Source organism: Protopterus annectens, chromosome 8.part1 (genome assembly GCF_019279795.1).
Source record: "Protopterus annectens isolate FY-2018-M chromosome 8.part1, PAN1.0, whole genome shotgun sequence".
Lineage (NCBI taxonomy): Eukaryota > Metazoa > Chordata > Ceratodontiformes > Protopteridae > Protopterus > Protopterus annectens.
Genome location: NC_056742.1, coordinates 230070287 through 230089001, shown reverse-complemented (window position 1 = coordinate 230089001; position 18715 = coordinate 230070287).

The following is an 18715-nucleotide window of genomic DNA, read 5'->3' as shown; positions in this document are numbered from 1 at the left end:
TGTCAACACCTGAACAGTATATTCGCCTGTCAGCATATGGTGGTGCTGTGTGCATAGGTTCCCAGATATATCGGTAGGTAAACGGCCGATTGTCAGAGGAACTACAGCAAACAGGGCAAATAGTGTCTGCTGTCACCACAACATCAAGTAACCAACTGTCGCTTAGTGGAGCAGAGGCAATCGCGGGATCACATGTGTGTAAGCACTGTCCTGCACACACTCATCACGGAGTCCCTGCTGCGTTAATGAGGGGCTCCACATAATAAAATCATGGATGTTGTGTCAAGGCATGGGTTGTACCCATGACAGGTATTCATCACCACAGCATGTCCCACCTACGGTCATTTGAAGGTGTAGCACAGTATCGTGTGCGGCTCACTGTGATATACATACCCAATGCCGGAGCACATCTAGTAAACATCACATGGACACACCATTAACTGGACTCATCAATATGTAAACTAACTGAGTTACCCATGTGAGTGCAGTATGGAGTAACAGCCGTAGTATACTCCACATTCAAAATGACATAACACGTATACATATCCCAGATATCCATGTGTTAAATGCAGTGACCGTCGTGCATGTTCCCAGTCCAATGTCCTGCAAGGGATGTAACGTAATCCCGAAGGCACGAGTAATGCATGTCGGATGCAGGTCATCAGATCATGTTTAGCACACGTTAGTGGGAATATGCGTTGCCCACTGCTAGTAAGCGATGTTTAAATATGACTATACAGATATGCGCGAAACAGGGATAAGCTTCTCCGAATATCACGCAGATCACGGTCAATGATGTCCAGAACAGGTGAAACCAGCATTATTCACCCCTGTACTAATAGCGCCTGCTCTGAAGGGTAAAACAGCCACTGCCAGGAGTAGAACACGCAATCATGTATAGAATCACCTAACACTATTGCTAGCCAAGATGTACCTATGGTAGGGTTGCCACCTCTGCAAATGACCAATGTGGGACATACATCAGATGTCTGCAGGCCGACACATACACCCGGCCAGTATGAAAATCAGAACTTCACTGTTTTGCCTAGATAAATGCTTATTCTTGTAATGTTTACTTACATATTCTGTTTCTATAAACATATAGGTGGTTCAGATACAGAATAACTGTTTTATGCAACTATTACATAAACTAGAGGAAATAAGTATGTCCTACAATCTCAGCACATTTGCCATGTTTACAAATATTTTGCAGGACACAACTGCCCAAAGAGGGACTGTCCCTTGCAAAGTGGGACAGCTGGGAACGCTAACCTATGGCAGGTGTGTAATGTGACAGGTACAGACACAAACGTGTGGAGTCCAGGAAACAGTATACACCGACAAGTACACAATGAAAGGTGTAGCTTGCCTGTCACTTTCCCTGTCAGATATATATATATATATATATATATATATATATATATATATATATATATATATATATATATATATATATGTACACATATATACATATATATAATACAGATAGAAAGGGCGATAGAGTGATATATGTTGATATATACGGATTCAACGATATCTGCAAATATATATAGATAGGTCAACGACATTCATAACACCTTGGAGGTACAAATAAATAGGAGACCGCCAACTATGGAATGTGTAACATACTGACACGCATAACCACGAGGCTGAAAAACCGAAAGAACACAGTATTGGAACAGTACAACCGCGAGTAATAGTATGACGATATGAAGGGACATGTAGTTACCGCTGCCGGTGTTGCGGTCCACATAGGTACTGTGTTCAACTGTGTTTGTGAGTGCCGTAGTCTGTGTATGTGTGTGTTGAGGGTGCCGTGTGCGTCTCCATGTGACTGTAATGTGTGTGTATGTGTCCGTACTGTGTGTCTGTTAGTGCCAACTCGGAGGTAGATCATTACGGTAGGTGTGGGTATAGCTAGCCGTAGGCATACGGTTACCACCTATCCCACATTTGGAGGGACAGCCCCTCCCTGGGCAGGTGTGTCCTGACATAAAACATAACAAAGGGCAAATGTCCAAGATTGTAGGACATTAATATGTCCCATATATCATGAAATAGTTGCATTAAATAGTTATGCCTGTATGTAAGAAATGTAAATGTTACATGCAGTACGATAAGTAGCCAAAGTCCCACAACAGTAGGTATGTATTGAGGATAAAAGTATGTGCTATCCTGTGTACTGACCATGGCTATGTGTCGGCCTGTAAACACCGCTGTGTGTCCTGCAAGTGTCCAACAATGGCCATATGAATAGGTGGCAACCCATGGCAAAGAGGTTCTGTTACCAACACAACCGCAATGACTGCAAATATCTGGGATAGAAATACATGGGATATCTGTCATTTAGACATATCCCTTTACATATCGCTGCAATTCCGGAGGTATGGAAGTATCAACCTCACCTGCATACTATATAGAAACCAATTAACAATGGCCCAATGTAAAATCCCCTAACATAAGTCTACTAACTGATAGCTCTTTAATTAGGGACGGAGCCCACACACATATATATATATGGAATATGTAGAAATGCAAGCCCCACACACCTGTATATGCTACGTACACCCACCGACATCCTCCACACTAGAAACTATAGCAATACAGACTGTAATAACAGCACAAATATCCAGTCAGTCAATTACATCTACATTACCATGAACATACCTTGTGAGAGACACAATTAAAGGCACCATGCATAATTGTAGTCGTATAATGGAACAAACGGCGATGTTACAGGTTTTGTTTGCAATAGTCCATTATCAGACGGTTGGGATGACAGGTACACCCACATGTTGAACCACATACTCTAGCTGTCACACACAATCCACGGGGGACATGAATCCAAAGTATACTTGTCTCTACACATAGCAGTTGCAATTGCACACAACAAAACACAATACAGGCCATCTCCCTGAAGGTAGGGCAAATGGGCAATGCCCAAGTGGAGAATTCAATTATACTCCACTGTTGCCGTGTAATTGGTGAATGGAGTAGCTGCACAGCTGATGTGCAAGTAATTAGTCACTCAGGAACACCAATTAGCGGCAGGAAACCACATATTACAGGTATCAACGCATATAAGGATGACTTGCCAGACATTCAAACCGCATGCTCATACCATATACCTGTTTAAGCAGTATGAGAGAGATAAGCAGTATGAGAGAGATAGAGATGAAAGTCCAGAACGATAACAAGGTATGTAGAACACTTGGTATGTAAGTTTATGTATAGCATGTTTTGTATTAATTATTTACTGTATGTATAGCCTGGTTTGCATTAACTAAAAGTGTCCGCAATGCATAAAGTGGGAAAAGGTATTTATGTAGTAATGTCTTGCTGAGCATGCTAACACTTGTACAAACTGTGCGTCCAGCAGTGGGCCACAAGGTACACATCACAGACACCACAAGGGATGCTACATGAGTGCTTTAAACAGAACAATTCCATACAACCCGCCGTCAGTGGTAGGGTATGTCCAACAAGTACATGCCATAGCAGGGGATAGTATATGTTGATATACTGTCACAGTAGGCATGTGTATGGGCATATAACGACAATGACATGTGTAAGTTGGTCCCGCTGTGCAAGTATGCTTTGCATTATGGGATACTATATAAAATATGTGTAATGTATAGTATTGTAGGTAGATATGTCAGATATTCTACACAGCATAACAGGCATATCATGCATACCAAAGGTATCGTCTATTGGCATGTACAATAATAGGATACATATGGCTTGTAGGCACGGGACATTGTAATAGCATGATAGCTAATCTAAATGGAAGGGCTACCAAGTAACCATGCACAAAGGACATGTAATAGCTTCACAGGTTTATAGTGGGGTACTATGCAGTCTGGCAAGTGTATGTGTAAGCACAACTACAGTGTTTACACCAGTAGCACCTCTCTAGGGTAGTGTCCTGTGAACAACAGAGCCATGTGTTACCTGCACTGCTGCAAAGTACAGCCACTGCAGTGATACCTGACGTACCTGTGTCTCCCAACCACCAAGGGAGGTATCACATGAACAGTGCTACTGAGTGTCCCTGCATGATGTACATAGGGCTCATGTTCCAAAGTATGGTGAGTGTTCGGTTTGGGAATATAACCCTGAAGCATATCCCACTCATCGTTGCGTGTGTGCACATATCCATGGGCATGTTGCTCACAGTGGCTTTTGCTTATGTCACGTATGTGGAGTATATCCATTAATATTGTTGTGGACATGGGCCCTGTCTGTTCAGCAGAGGTCACCCCTGAGTATGTAGTATGCAAATGTGTACAGACGTGGTGTCCGTAGTTCAGCCGCATACTTCAACTGTCAGAGCTCAATAAACGTTAAGGCGTGTTAATGTTTTGGTATGTAAAGCTGTAGCTGTTGTGTAAGGTACACCCTAAATGGGGTGGTGTACCCTTGAATATGTGTAGAAGTCTTGGGTTCAGAGGTACAATGGGTGCCTATGTACCAGCTACACACCCAGTACAGATAAGTGTGGCCACGTAGAAGGATATCCATGCCACGGTGGCAATATGGTAACCACAGGAGTGGGTGCAGCATACGTGTGTACTATGATCATGTACAATGTGACATGTATGTAGGGGACTACCACCTATGTGATAGCCAGTGGGTGAATGGTGTAATGCAAAGGTGATGTTCATGCAGCTTGAGGCCATGATATTCATATCAGGTATCTGTCACAGTGACACCCGTATGGATAGAGTCAGTATCAGCTGGTGGATCAATCATGGTGCTTTGTATGCAGGGGTTTGTAAAGCTAGGTAGGGAAAGTCCCTCTGTGCTAGCCTGTACCTCAGGAAAGCATATACTGAACATGAGGGGCCATATGACTGAGGACTGTGGTATGCCAAGTGTAACTGAAATGCAGTAGGTACTATGGTATGCTACCCTCATTGTGTGTGTCCTGTCCATGAGCCACATTGCATAACATCCTGAGACATAGGGTATGATGTGCAGGTGCATGTGTATGTTGTCAACACCAGAATGGAGAATGGTGCTGTAAGGCAATGAGAGGACAATGTAGGATGTGTGAACCCCTGTACCATCATCAACTACCCTGGTAACTGTATGAAAGGAGTCCACCAGGTGTAGGGGCCATGCTCTGGCCCTAACAAGTCCAACCCGGGTGGAATCACAGGACCGGAGCCCAACAATGTCTCTGTGAATGACATCCATGATGATGTGCCCCATAGCCATGCAGAACAGTCTAGTCAGGTGTGTAGGACTGTAGTCCCACACATGCATTATGGTGCCACCTGTGTGGAGTGTGATAACTGTTGCTGTGTGCCATTCAGGGGCCACAATGTCTGATACAAGGCTATTACTGAATATGGTGGCCTAGTGGAGAGACATGTCATTCAGAGGTTTGTGATCATCACAGCCTGGGACTTTGGAAGGTGACATGGGGCCAGTGTCCCAGGACATATAGAGTGCAGGTTAGTACTGTGTTAGTGTGACCGCAGGGACACCGCAATGTTCCTGCATGGATTCTGGCCCTGTAGTGAGTGTGAGGGTGTAATGTTAGCATTGAATCCATCTGCCAGCATGTTGCCTACATCACCTGGGTCTATAATGTTCCTGAGTGACTGTTGTATGTGAGAGCAGATATGGGTATTGCCATTGACTACTGACATACCACCATAATGCCTTGTGGTACACCCCGGAATGTGTTGCAGTAATGTTTACGTAGCTAGTCTTGGAGTATGTAATGAGGGATCCCGTGGCCCTACCGAGGCTGACCAGTGAGCTACTCCACCCATGGGAATGTGCACCACTGTGCAACAGCCTCCACCTGTTGTTGTACATTATGTCCATGGAACTTGACCACCAGAGTGGCGTCTGTTATCTGGTGTGGACCATCATGGCTCTGTGTGAAATAGCATGATCCATGCAGTCGTGTATGTGCTAATGCAGTGCACTGGGGTATGTTTCAGAGTTTGTATGTGCATTGTCCATCTGCACGGGTATCATGATGTCAACAACCGCTGTCATAAGACGTCTGTAGTAGGTGTTGTAGTAATCATGTACTGTGTATGCTGTGAAGGGTGTGGTGCCGGGATGTGGCTAACAATGGTGATTAGCATATGTTCGGAATCCACCAATGAGGGGATAACCCCATCTATGGAACACCAGTCACATGTTGCTAGTGTTCATGTCAAGGATAATGTTGGTCTTGGAGGTGATGTGTATGGGTTGATCCAGCCGAGTGGAGGTTATGACTCACGGATGTGTCGGTACATGAGTGGCTATCCCAGTTAAGTGTGGGGTAGTGTCAGTCACACATCAGTAGTAGCTGCCTGAGCCCTGCTGTCCAGTACACCAACAAATGAGGTCTGGTAACCGTGGGGTGTGTTGTTGAATCTGTAGCTGGTTACAATGTGTATAGCGGTTCCGGACATCGTTAGTTGCACATGGAGCACCTCTGATGCATTGTGCTAATTAACTAGCCAGGATGTGTGTACAACATAGTGGGATATGGGAACACCTCAGCTGTGGGTGTGCCGGTCCAGGTATGTGCCTGAAAGGTATGGTTTGTCTATAACCTGTCATTGCAGGTGTGCTCTGCAGAGCCTAGAGGCAGGTCCCAGTCACTGCAGAGATATTGGAGTGGTGCATTATAAGGTGTGCCTTGCCTGCGTGCGTCACAGAGGAAGATGCAAGCATTGTGTCACATGACCCCATGTCTTGCTTGCCAGTTCCCATTCCGCCGGTGACTGTTATTGGAAACTGTGCAAGACAGGCAGTATAGAAGCAGCAAGAGCCTCACATGTGATCTGTACTCCCAGGGCTGACAGGTGCAGGTCATCTGTGCCAAAGTATTGTGTTTGATCAGGTCAGTCAAAGTGGACAGATGCCAGTTGCCTGTGGAATGACAGCAGAAGCATACGCTACTGTTGAAGTGACACAGTCAGTAGTTGTACAGTGGTATCGGGTCCGGATGAATGCATAATGCTCCCCAGGGCTTGGCCCACACCTTCAGGGCTACAAGGCTGGTGAGCTATTGCATGTCCCTGCACACGTAGTCTGTGAAGTGGCATCTCAGGGCAGTCACACTAACATGGAGAATGACAGTCACATCGTACCTGGTGAGGTGTGGCATGGGTGCATAGGTTATGTTGCAGAACCAGTTACCCGACAGCAAGATGTAAGTGACTACTGCCTTGTGTAGCCTGCTGTGCGGAGCTGCAGTGTGACCGCCTACAGAGTCACCTATGACTGGTGTGTTGTGTATGTTATAACACCCTATTGGCTGTATGTGATGGGCACACATGAGTCTGTGGGCTATAAGTTGGCGATGTTGTGTTCCGTGATGGGGGCTGCCTCTGGTGCCAAAACAGAGTATGGAGAGGTACTGCATGAGTTGTCCTCGTATGTGTGGCCTGTGGAGGAGATCATGTGAGCCTATGTGATGTGTGGGGTGTGTTGCGAATGTTACACATCCCAACATGACTGTCAGGTGCAGTCAGGATTAGTAACAGCATTACCCCCAGCAGGGCTGCATAAGTGCATCCCCCACAGGCTGTAGTGTTTTATGTTGGGAGGCGAGCATTTAATGTGTACATGAGACGATTGCTCTATTGCCACATGTACAACATATCCATCATATAGACAGGCAATAGCACTGGTACGTGACAGTTGGACATGCCTGTATATACAAGCATGTCTCACAGGATATGTAAGTTATGTGTGTACAACAGCTGTTGTACCATAAGCAAGCTGGAAATCTTAGGACAGCCAGTGTACCTGTGGGAAATGGTGTGGAATGGGTGCTATAGAAATCAGTAGCTCATGACATGCTCACAAGTTATGAACAAGTGCCTAGCATAAACATACAATACAGATAGGGTGTTGGATAATATCAACTCACAAGTGGTGACGACAGTCATAATGGGTGGCACCGCACTATAACCCTGCTGAGTATGGTGTGCATGTCCATGAACCATTATCACTGTAGATATTAGCAGTACAGATGTACAAGACAGTACAGATGTTTGATTACAAATACCTTTGTATGTCACAGGAGTGTTCTACCAGTAGCCTGTTGACAGACTCACAACTACAAAAAGTGCCAGAGTGACATGTGCATATCACACCAGTGCCAGCTACAGTAGAACAGGGATAATATGTTGTACTCCACCCTCATTGTAGCCCATACCACACAGATAAATGTTAGGCATCTGTGTATGTAAGGATGTGAATGGCCATGACCTATGAGCAATAGCTGTGTCAGTGTTGTGAACAACATACAGAATGGGCTGTGTGGGTGAGGTGTGTGACATATGTGCACAGTCTGATGGATGATATCAGCATTGTCACTGCTAGGTGAACATCCCTTTACCCATTAACTACCACCTAGGCTGTGGTCAACATTATGGACACTGTGTAAGGGATGGTGCTGTGCAGTACACCTCCCTGACTTGGTGATGTCTCCAGGCCCGGTAGGTAGTCATACAAGGTACCCATGTCATGACATGGTGCCATCCATGAGCACCAAGATCATTGGACAGGCATATACAGCATTGGGGTGACCAATATTGGATCACATATCACCTTTAAGGGGTAATGGCCATGTGTGGATGGGTGATACCAGCCTTCACAATCCTCACCTCCACTATGCAGCATGCTGTCTACCTTGCATAAAGACATTTGCTGCACCATGATGATGGACATGCTACATGTCCATATCCTGATCTGAAAGACATACAACATGGACAGCCACCATACTAATACTAGGATCGCCACATGCTGGACAGATCCCTGTGCCATACATGTGACATACTCCCGCTATACCATGCAACCCTGTCCATCAAAGCTGCACATGTCATCCCAGTCATACATGGTGTGATGGCCGCATGGTAGATGTAGTATCAACTGTCTGGATCAGTAATGTGGCACTGATACACCTCGTGGTGGCATAATGGCTGTCGGTTGCAGCTAGGAAACCTTGCCTGTACATGCTATGGTTGATAACCATCCCTGCGAATGACGTCCGACTAGCCATTGTCCCATGTCTATCACATGTGCAACACAGGCAATCCGTGGCAGGATGTTGAGCAGCTGTACAGTGCTGTGTAGATGTATATGGGAAAACACATGCATGTACAGGTTTCCATGTGTATGTGTGCATTGTCACTGCTCAAGTCCATTAAGGCTGTGTCTGTGTTGATATGTGACATATACACAGCATCAAGGTCAACAGCAATACAGTGGACACATCCAGGCATGTGCAGATAGGTAAGAACACCAGTGCAGGCAAACAGACATGTCCACATCAAGACAGCATTCACATGGAGTATGAACACTGTAATGAGGTGACACACATATATGGTGATGATATCCAATGCATAACGGGTGTTACATGTCTGTGACACAAACACGTCAGTCGTGTCAGTGTCATGGTGATTTGCAAAGATAACTGTGCAAATGTACTAGATGCCATAGAAATGTATGTGCAGCTGTATCTCTGTACATCTCTGAAACTGTGACCTGTCACCATCATTATGTCTTACAGATAATGCCTCGTACACACCTTCCAGCCTATAGCCACCAGGAGGATGATGTCCTCATCCCATACCTCAATGAGAACTATGAGGTGTTGTTCAGCCATGTGCCACAGCATACCCAGCAGTGTGACGACCTGCGGCAGGATCTGCGCAGGAGGGTGAATGATGTGGGTGGCCATAACTGCACCTACCAGCAGGTGCGCAGACATTGCACGGACCTGATACGGCATGCAAAACAGCGTGCCACTGCAATCACCAGGGAACAAGGTGGAACCAACCCAGCCCCCACTCACACACACTGAGGAGTTACTGGCCAGTCTGGGGACACCCTCATAACAGCATCCACAGACACTTTCTGTCATTGTGGAGGTGGGTGTCTCCCAACCAATGAACCTGGAGTTTCCTGGTAAGTCAGTACTGCACATATGGCTACTATATCCCATTTACGTGCATGTGTCACTGTACATTATGTAATGTGACAACATATGCATGGTATGTGGACACACATGCTGCATACTACAGTATGCTACCCTGTGTATGCACACATGTGCATACTATATGCTATTGTACAGGTGAATATATTAACATGTACAGTGCAACCTGTGGCTATCATACTGTCATGGATAATGTTCATACTGCTGCGTCACCCTTATATAGGTACATCTGGCGTGCCTCACAGACATGAGTCCATTGCAGATGTGACTGTCATCAGTATCAGGCATGTAAAAGCATAGATCTATTCGCCATGTGGCCAGTTAACACTTGTACACTTGATGTTCATTCCATTCACGATATACAGGTCGCATCACCCATCATTCACACAGGCCACCCATGTGCAATATATACAAATGAAATGATACACCAACATGAAACCAGAGTATTTATCATTGCTACATGCGTGGTCAGCTGTGCATACAACAGTGGAGGTGTTCTACAATGGAGGCATATGTACTATATATTGGAACAACACGTGTGGTACGCAAACAGTACCATACAGTGAGCTGTGATATGGGCAGCCCACAGGAGTCACCATTGTGTCATATGCCCCTGCAATGGGTGCTCACATTGTGATGTGCCATCTGACATGTCCCAGACATGTAGTGTATTGGCTGCAATAAAGTCACATATCCCATAACCCATACCCCACATACAACCTGTTGTCTGCATAGCCCTGTGGATGGTGACATATATGACATATATGGGTGTATGTCATATGGGACAACACAGACATGTGTGATAGATGGCCATAACCCACATTTGTCCAACACGTGCTCACATGGCCATGGGGGATGGCCAGAGATATGTAGCCACACACTAGATATGATGTGTATACACCCTGTTTCACATTGTCCACACATGGTCCAATTATAGCCTTAGTTGACTGATTATACAGTTGATGTGATACACTGGACATCCTAACAGCCTGTGCACAGCCAATGGAGGTGTCACTGACGTCTGCCATATAAGATGTGTTGAACATCACGCCTGTGTCATAGCATGACAGTAGTTACCTCTACAGCTTCCACAGACATTGACACCACATCAGGCCACAGATACTGTACATTTCCCTTGCTGCTGTAGGACATCAGCGTTAGCTGTGCACCTCATGTGTGTGGTACAGCAATGTCATGTTGGACATGGTGAATTGACAAGTCCGCTATGTGTGGAAATGGTTGCCAGGCAGCTAAGACTCTGTAGTTGTTGTGCAGGGGTGTCATCTGTAGGTCCTCCAGTGACCTGTCACATGACACAGCATGGTTTGGTGTGTACACACCTCATCATTGTGGGTCACAATCCACAGTTATGTCATGGGTATGCATGCAGCTATGGCTATGCAATGTGTACATATTATGCACTGTATAGCAATATAGATGCCTCATGATGCCATGCAATGGCACAGTGTCTGTACTTCACACTGTAGAGCAATGCAGACGGCTCACACTACCCTTCCATGCACATGCACATTTGCTAAACATGCATTCTATCTGTAGGGCATACAGACAACACCACAATGTGATGGCCATTACAATGCTGTACATGTCAGGGCACCACTGTGTCAGACATGTATGCATGTTAATGCACACGTCAGCAGATTACATGTCAAGGTCACGTCAGCCATGTGTACTGTTATCCTGTTCTGGTCCATATGGTGTATCACGGGGATACATGCATACTACCATGATTGTGTGAACTGCATGGCTACTGATATGACACCTGCTTGCTGTATTGTGCACCCCGGGGGGTATGCTTACTAACACTATTAATGTCTGAGCTGCATGCCGTCAGCTGTATCACAGGCATGCTGCATGCCGTCTGTCAAATCACATGCATGGTGTGTGTGTGTGTGTGTGTGTGTGTGTGTGTGTGTGTGTGTGTGTGTGTGTGTGTGTGTGTGTGTGTGTGTGTGTGTGTGTGTGTGTGTGTGTGTGTGTGTGTGTGTGTGTGTGTGTGTGTGTGTGTGTGTGTGTCTGTGTGTGTGTCTGTGTGTGCGTGTGTGTGTGTGTGTGTGTGTGTGTGTGTGTGTGTGTGTGTGTGTGTGTGTGTGTGTGTGTGCGTGTGTGTGTGTCTGTGTTTATTGTAATTTAGTGTCTTTCTTTGCATTCACAGGTGATGTAGGTTCGTTACCTTCCTGCGGTCCATCCAGTGTTAGTTTCCCCACAGATACTAGCAGTGATGAACATATGCATGAGGTACAGGCAGGGTTGTCAGGGGCTGAATCTGTGCCAATGGTTGCCATCCCAGCTATGTCCCCCTCTTCCCTGCACACAGTTCTGCTGCCAACACATACCGCATCACCAATGGCCATAGAGGAAGGACAGACAGCATCTGTTAGCATGGAACAGGAAAGTACAGTTTTGTACCTACCATAAATGTAGATGTCCGAACAGGATAGCATCTGCAGTCATAACAAATGGGTTGTCCTGTCGTCAGGCAGCCCTTCGGTCGGCCGGATTCCAAAGTCTGGGTCCGGCTTCGGCTGATGTCGCACTTCACCCGACGTCATCTCTGCTGGTCTTCGGGTATAAAGGCATCAGCCAATGCAATTTTCCTCAGTGTTTCTTTCCCCAGATGCCAGTTGCCCTCTAGGAAAGCTAAATTTTGGATAAATGCCAATGTTTCCAAAATAGTAGAAGGCAAACACAAAAAATAAGCATGTATGTACATATATACAAACAAATACACCATAAGAGACTCCCCCCCAGCTAGCTATTAGGAGGGTAAATACCCTAGGAGTACCACAGAGGGGAAGGAGGGTGGGCAATCCTGACTGCAGATGCTATCCTGTTCGGACATCTACATTTATGGTAGGTACAAAACTGTACTATGTCCTTCAAGGATGCATCTGCAGTCATAACAAATGGGTAGAATACCATAGCCAAACTAGGGGAGGAGGAAGAAGAATTATGGTGTAGTTAGGATCCCGCAGTGGCAAACCCTGCTCGGGATCTAGAGTATAGAGGTAAATTATAATGCTTGGCAAATGTATGCACGGAGGTCCAAGTAGCCACCTCAATAATGTCCTTGGTTGCTACTCCTCGTAAGAAAGCTGTGGTAGTGGCTGTAGCCCTTGTAGAATGAGGTCTTATGTTCTGTGGAACTGGTTTTCCATGGTAGGAGTAACAGAATCTTATGCAATTTCCTATCCATTTGGAGATTGTCTGTTTGGAAATTGCTTTTCCTTCCCTTCCTGTTGCATAGGCTACTAAAAGCTGGTCAGTTTTTCTGTTTCTTTTGGTTCTGTCCAGGTAGTAGCGTAACTGTCTATGTACATCCAAGGTATGCAGCAGCCTTTCCCCCCTGTTCTGTGGATTGGGAAAGAAGGTAGGTAGGTGGATTGCCTGGTTTAAAGACACTCTGGATACCACCTTAGGCATAAATGTAGGATTAGTTCTCATGGACACTCTATCTTGATGGAAGATTAGGAAGGGTTGTACTGCCATTAAGGCCTGTAGTTCCGAAACCCTCCTTGCTGAAGTAATTGCCAGTAGGAAAGCAGTTTTCCATGATAGGTGTTGAAGATCTGCTGTTGCTGCTGGTTCAAATGGAGGGAGTGTCAATTTTTCTAGCACAAAGCTCAAGTCCCATGCTGGTAATGGTGGTTTCCTAGGAGGTTTTCCATTCTTGATCCCTCTGAGGAATTGCCTGAGTAGAGGATGCGAAAACACAGGTGGATCGAAGCTGTATTCTGCGGAAATAGCTGATGCATGTATCTTGATGGAGGAATAGGACAGGACCGTATGTAGAAGCTCTGCCAAGTACTCCAGGATGTTAGCAATATCTATGTTCGAGACATCTTTTCCTCTTTCAGTACTCCAAATGACAAACCTTTTCCATTTTCCTGCATAGTTCCTTCTTGTTGAAGGTCTGCGGGCTTCAAGGATAATGTCTTTAACCCTTTGGGATAAGTCTGGGTTAGTAGCTGTTATGTGATGTTCCAGGCAGTCAGTTGCAAGGTTTTTAGGTTTGGGTGCATGATGTTGTAGTTATTCTGAGTTAACATCAAAGGCATCAGGGGTATTGGCCACATTCTCCCCTGAGACATGCTCCTCAGCAAAGGATACCAGTGTTGTCTTGGCCAATTCGGAGCTATCAGAATTATCCTTGGACGTTCCTCTTTGATTTTCAGTAGTACCTTGTGCATCAAAGGAAGAGGTGGAAATGCATATGCTGTCAGGCCTTTCCAACTGAAGGATAGAGAGTCCACCTTCCATGCTAGTGGGTGGCATGTCCTTGTGCAGAATTTTTTGAGCTGGTGATTGAGTGGGGATGCGAATAGGTCTATTTGTGGCATTCCCCATTTCTTTGTGATGGCCTTGAAGATGTCCGGGTGCAGCATCCATTCGTGAGCATCCGAGGTGGTTCTGCTTTACATGTCTGCTAGGGTGTTTTCTTTTCCCGGCACAAATATTGTCTGTAACTGGATGTTGTAGCTCAGAGCCATATTCCAAAGGTCCAGAGTCATTCTGCATAGGGGGTATGAATGAGTGCCTCCCTGTTTGTTGATGTACCACATGACTGTGGTGTTGTCTGTCCTTATCTTTAAATGGCCTTCTTTGAGGAATGGTTGGAATTTCTGGATTGCTAGTTTTACTGCCAGCATTTCTTTTTGGTTTATGTGCAGGTGCAGCTGGTCTGGAGTCCACAATCCTTGTATGCACTTGTCCAACATGTGCGCCCCCCAGCCTAGGTCTGAGGCGTCCGTTGTGATGGTTTGGTTTGCTTGAAAGTTGTGGAAGGGCAAGCCTGGGTTTGACTGGCATGCTTGAGCCCACCATAGGAACTCTTGTTTCAGGCATGGGATTAGTGGGATTTCGGTTTCTAAGCTGTGCCTGTGTTGAGACCATAAATTCTTTAGGTACCACTGTAGTTTTCTCATATGCAGTCTGGCATGGGGGACCAGGATTATGCATGATGCCATGAAGCCCAAGGCCTGCAGTACTTTTCTTGCTGTTAGTTTGTGCTGCTTTGTTAATGCCAAGAAGTAAAGAGGGAGTTGTGCTTGTTTTTCTGCAGTTAGGAATGCCATTTGTTTTACTGTGTCCAATTCCGCACCCAAGAATGTTCTTATCTGGGATGGTATCAGTCTTGACTTTTTTAAATTGACTGTGTATCCCAGGGCTTGTAGTAAGCAAACGACTCTTTTTAAATCTGTTGTCAGCTTGCTTTTGTTGTCCGCTTGTAACAGGCAGTCATCCAGGTATGGATAAATTTGGATTCCCTGTAGCCTGCAATGAGCGATTACTGATGCCAGGCATTTTGTGAATACTCTGGGTGCAGTAGATAAGCCAAAGGGCAATGCTGAGAATTGATAATGCTCTGATCCTGCAAGAAATCTGAGGTATCTTCTGCAATTTGGTCGTATGGGGACGTGCAGGTATGCCTCCTTGAGATCTAGAGTTACCAGCCAACACTCCTTGCCCAGCATGGGAAGAAGTTGCTGTAGGGTCAGCATTTTGAATTTTGGTACAATGATGTATGTGTTTAAGACGGACAGGTCGAGAATAGGTCTCCAACTTTTCTCTTTTCTTGGTACTAGGAAGAGTCTGGAGTAGAATCCTTTGCCCTGTTGTGTTATTGGTACTCTTTCCACAGCTTTCATCTTTGTTAATTGAGCTATCTGCTTTAGAGCTTCTGTTTTTTGATTTGGAGGTAGGTTTGGCATTCCTCTTTTTACTGGTAAGGTGTGGAAGTGGAACCTGTAGCCTTGGTCTATGGTTTGCAAAATCCACTTGTCTTTTGTGATATAGTGCCAATTTTTCGAAAATAAGGCTAACTTTCCACCTAAAGGTGCTGCTATTTGCTCCCTGGTAGGCGGTGTCAGAGTCAAGTCACTGTTTTTGTCCTGTTGCAGTGGCAGTGGTTGTGTCTGTGCCTCTCTGGTTATTGCCTTGCCACTGGCGTCCTCTATAGGCACCTCCTCTGGATTGATTTCTGCCTCTAGAGCGCCTATTCCTGCCTCTTTGAGATTTTGAGGAGTCTGGAAAGGACCAATTTTTGGCAGGCCAGTTCCTGCTAAACCTTGGGGGCTGAACCTGTAAGAAATCCTTAACTGTTTGTACAGATTTTGCCTTCTCTTCCATTTTCTTCATTACTTGCTGAGCAGGTATACCAAATAGACTGGCCTTATCCATAGGAGCATCTAACAGCTTTGCTTTAACATGATCCGGCAAAACCTGTTCCTTCAACCATGCATGCCTTCTTATCACTGTGCCAGTCATGGCTGATCTAAATGAAGCCTCCAGTGCATCATAGCCACATTTTAAAGAATGGTTACTAACCTGCTGAATGTTATTCACCATTTCTAAAACATATTTCTTATCTAAGGAGTCATCAGAGGACAGCTTCTTAGTTAACTGATCAAGCATAAACTCTTGGTATTGGATCATGTGAAACTGACAGTTTAAAGCTCTAGCTGAGAGAGTAGCAGAGGTGTAAACTTTTTTCCCCCATCTCTCTAAGGACCTGGATTCCCTTTCAGAAGGGAGAGGGTTTTTTGCTGAGGTCGAAGCTAGTGCCTTAGGCCCCTGGGATATAGTCTCAGGATCTGCAAGTGGGGCCTTGTATAGATGGTGATGAGTGTCTGGCACCCTGTAAAATCTATCTGGTTTGGCAGGGGCTGGAGGTAAAGTATCAGGAGCAGTGCAAACATCATTAAATGCATCATCCACAACAGGCAGAACTGGAGGTATAGCTAAGGGCCTATGTTGTGGTAAGTGCAGAAAGGTCCTAAGCCTTTTTCTTGAATCTGAGAAATCTTGTCCCTGCCATTGGAATTGTTCTCTCATGGCATGTAAAGTTTCCCCAAAGGAAAATTCCTCTGGTGGAGAGGCAGATGGAATGGATTCTTCAGCATCGGAATCTTCATAAGTAGAAAAAGGAGCCTCTGGCTGATCTGTAATGTCTGAGTCATCCGAAGAATCATCAGAGGACACTGGCTCGGGGGGCTCTGCTCTAGGTCTCTTTTCTGGAGGCTGAGAGGCCCTGTCTGGGTGAGATTGGGATCCCTAATTAAGGAGATTAAATCCTCTGCCAGAGTAAGCATTTGTGAACTAGAAGTGGGCCTATGTGAGGGGGTCTTAACAGGCACTGGTTTAACAGTTTTGGCTGCTTTAGCCCTGGCAAAGGCCTTTATAGACATGGCTGCAGGGGGCCTAGCAGCACCACGTGCTGGGGTAGAGACATCCAAAGGGATGGTGTCTGATAATTCACTAGGAACCACAGTAGTAGGCAAAACTTCAGAGGCCGATTCAACTAAGGTAGCAGGAGCCTCAGTAGTAGTCATGGATTCGGCTGAAGATTGACCCGTTTTCTCGGTTTCGGCCGAAACCGAGACACTCGCGGCTTGCTTAACCGTGGTTTCGGCCGAAACCGCGGACCGCGAGTGTCGGTCTTTTTCTCTGTGTTTTTTAACAATTTGGGTAGTCGGAGGATCCGACGGCATAATGTACGCAAAATCTGAGCCGAAAAACTGTTCAGCAAACTCCGACCGACGCCTAAGCGTTCGTCGGTTGAAGGAAGCACAAGCTAAACAGGCTGCTACATCGTGGTCTGGGCCTAAACAAGGTAGGCAGTAAGAGTGGAAATCTTTATTAGGTATTTGTTTCCCACAAGTTAAACAGTTATTTACTTTTTCTGACATCGGCTGAGGCAAGAAAGAGTCCCCAACGGGGTACTTAGCTTTTTAGAAGTCTTCGAAGTAGTATTCGGTAGTAGTAATCTCTGGATCTGACCGACCGGCACTTGCGAACAGCTTCTGCTTCGGGCGCCACGCGGCAAGAAAGACTGAGGAAAATGGCGTCGGCTGATGCCTTTATACCCGAAGACCAGCAGAGATGACGTCGGGTGAAGTGCAACATCAGCGGGCGGACCCAGACTTTGGAATCCGGCCGACCGAAGGGCTGCCTGACGACAGGACAACCCATTTGTTATGACTGCAGATGCATCCTTGAAGGACATCATGTAGTGGCTACAGATGGTGTGTCTCCACACCATGGTGTCAGTGTAATGTCTGCAGATGTGCCACACAGGCATGTGGCCGGTGCTGCTCGTAGGAGGACCTCTGGCAGACATGCACCTGCAGGACAGAGAGCAGCAGCTGGTATCACCAGACGCATGTTCCAGACTGTAATGGCGGCACAGGCATGTGCTGAACGGCAGAACAGAGAAGGGCAGAGGCTGCAGAGGGCTGCTATCTGAACCTTAAATGACAACATCCAGGCATTGGCAAATGCTCAACAGCAGATCGCTGATGTTCTGGACAGGCGATTGAGTGACATGGTCGAAATCCTTGACTGTGGCATGGCAATCCGCGAGCGTGAGCTGTCTGTGCTGGAACATCTGGTAGGAGTGAGGTGTAGACCACATGGATGTAGGCCGGCTACCCCATCTAGTGCAGGTCGACGTGAGCATGCCACCTCACATGCCCGCTCCCATAGTGCTGGTAGCAGTAGCAGTGCAGCTGGTGCTGCGCTGTCCACACCAGGACACAGCAGGCCACGTGGACGTGGCCCTGGATGTTCCCAGCGGGGAGACGGTTTCAGTGGACATATGTCGTCAGACAGTAGCCAATCTGTACCTTCGCCTGGTAGTGCCCGTGCAACCCCTGGCAGGCACAGGTCACATGGCCGTGCCCTGACACAGTGAGCTGTACAACCTGGTCTGTACAATCTGGAGCTGTCAATAATACC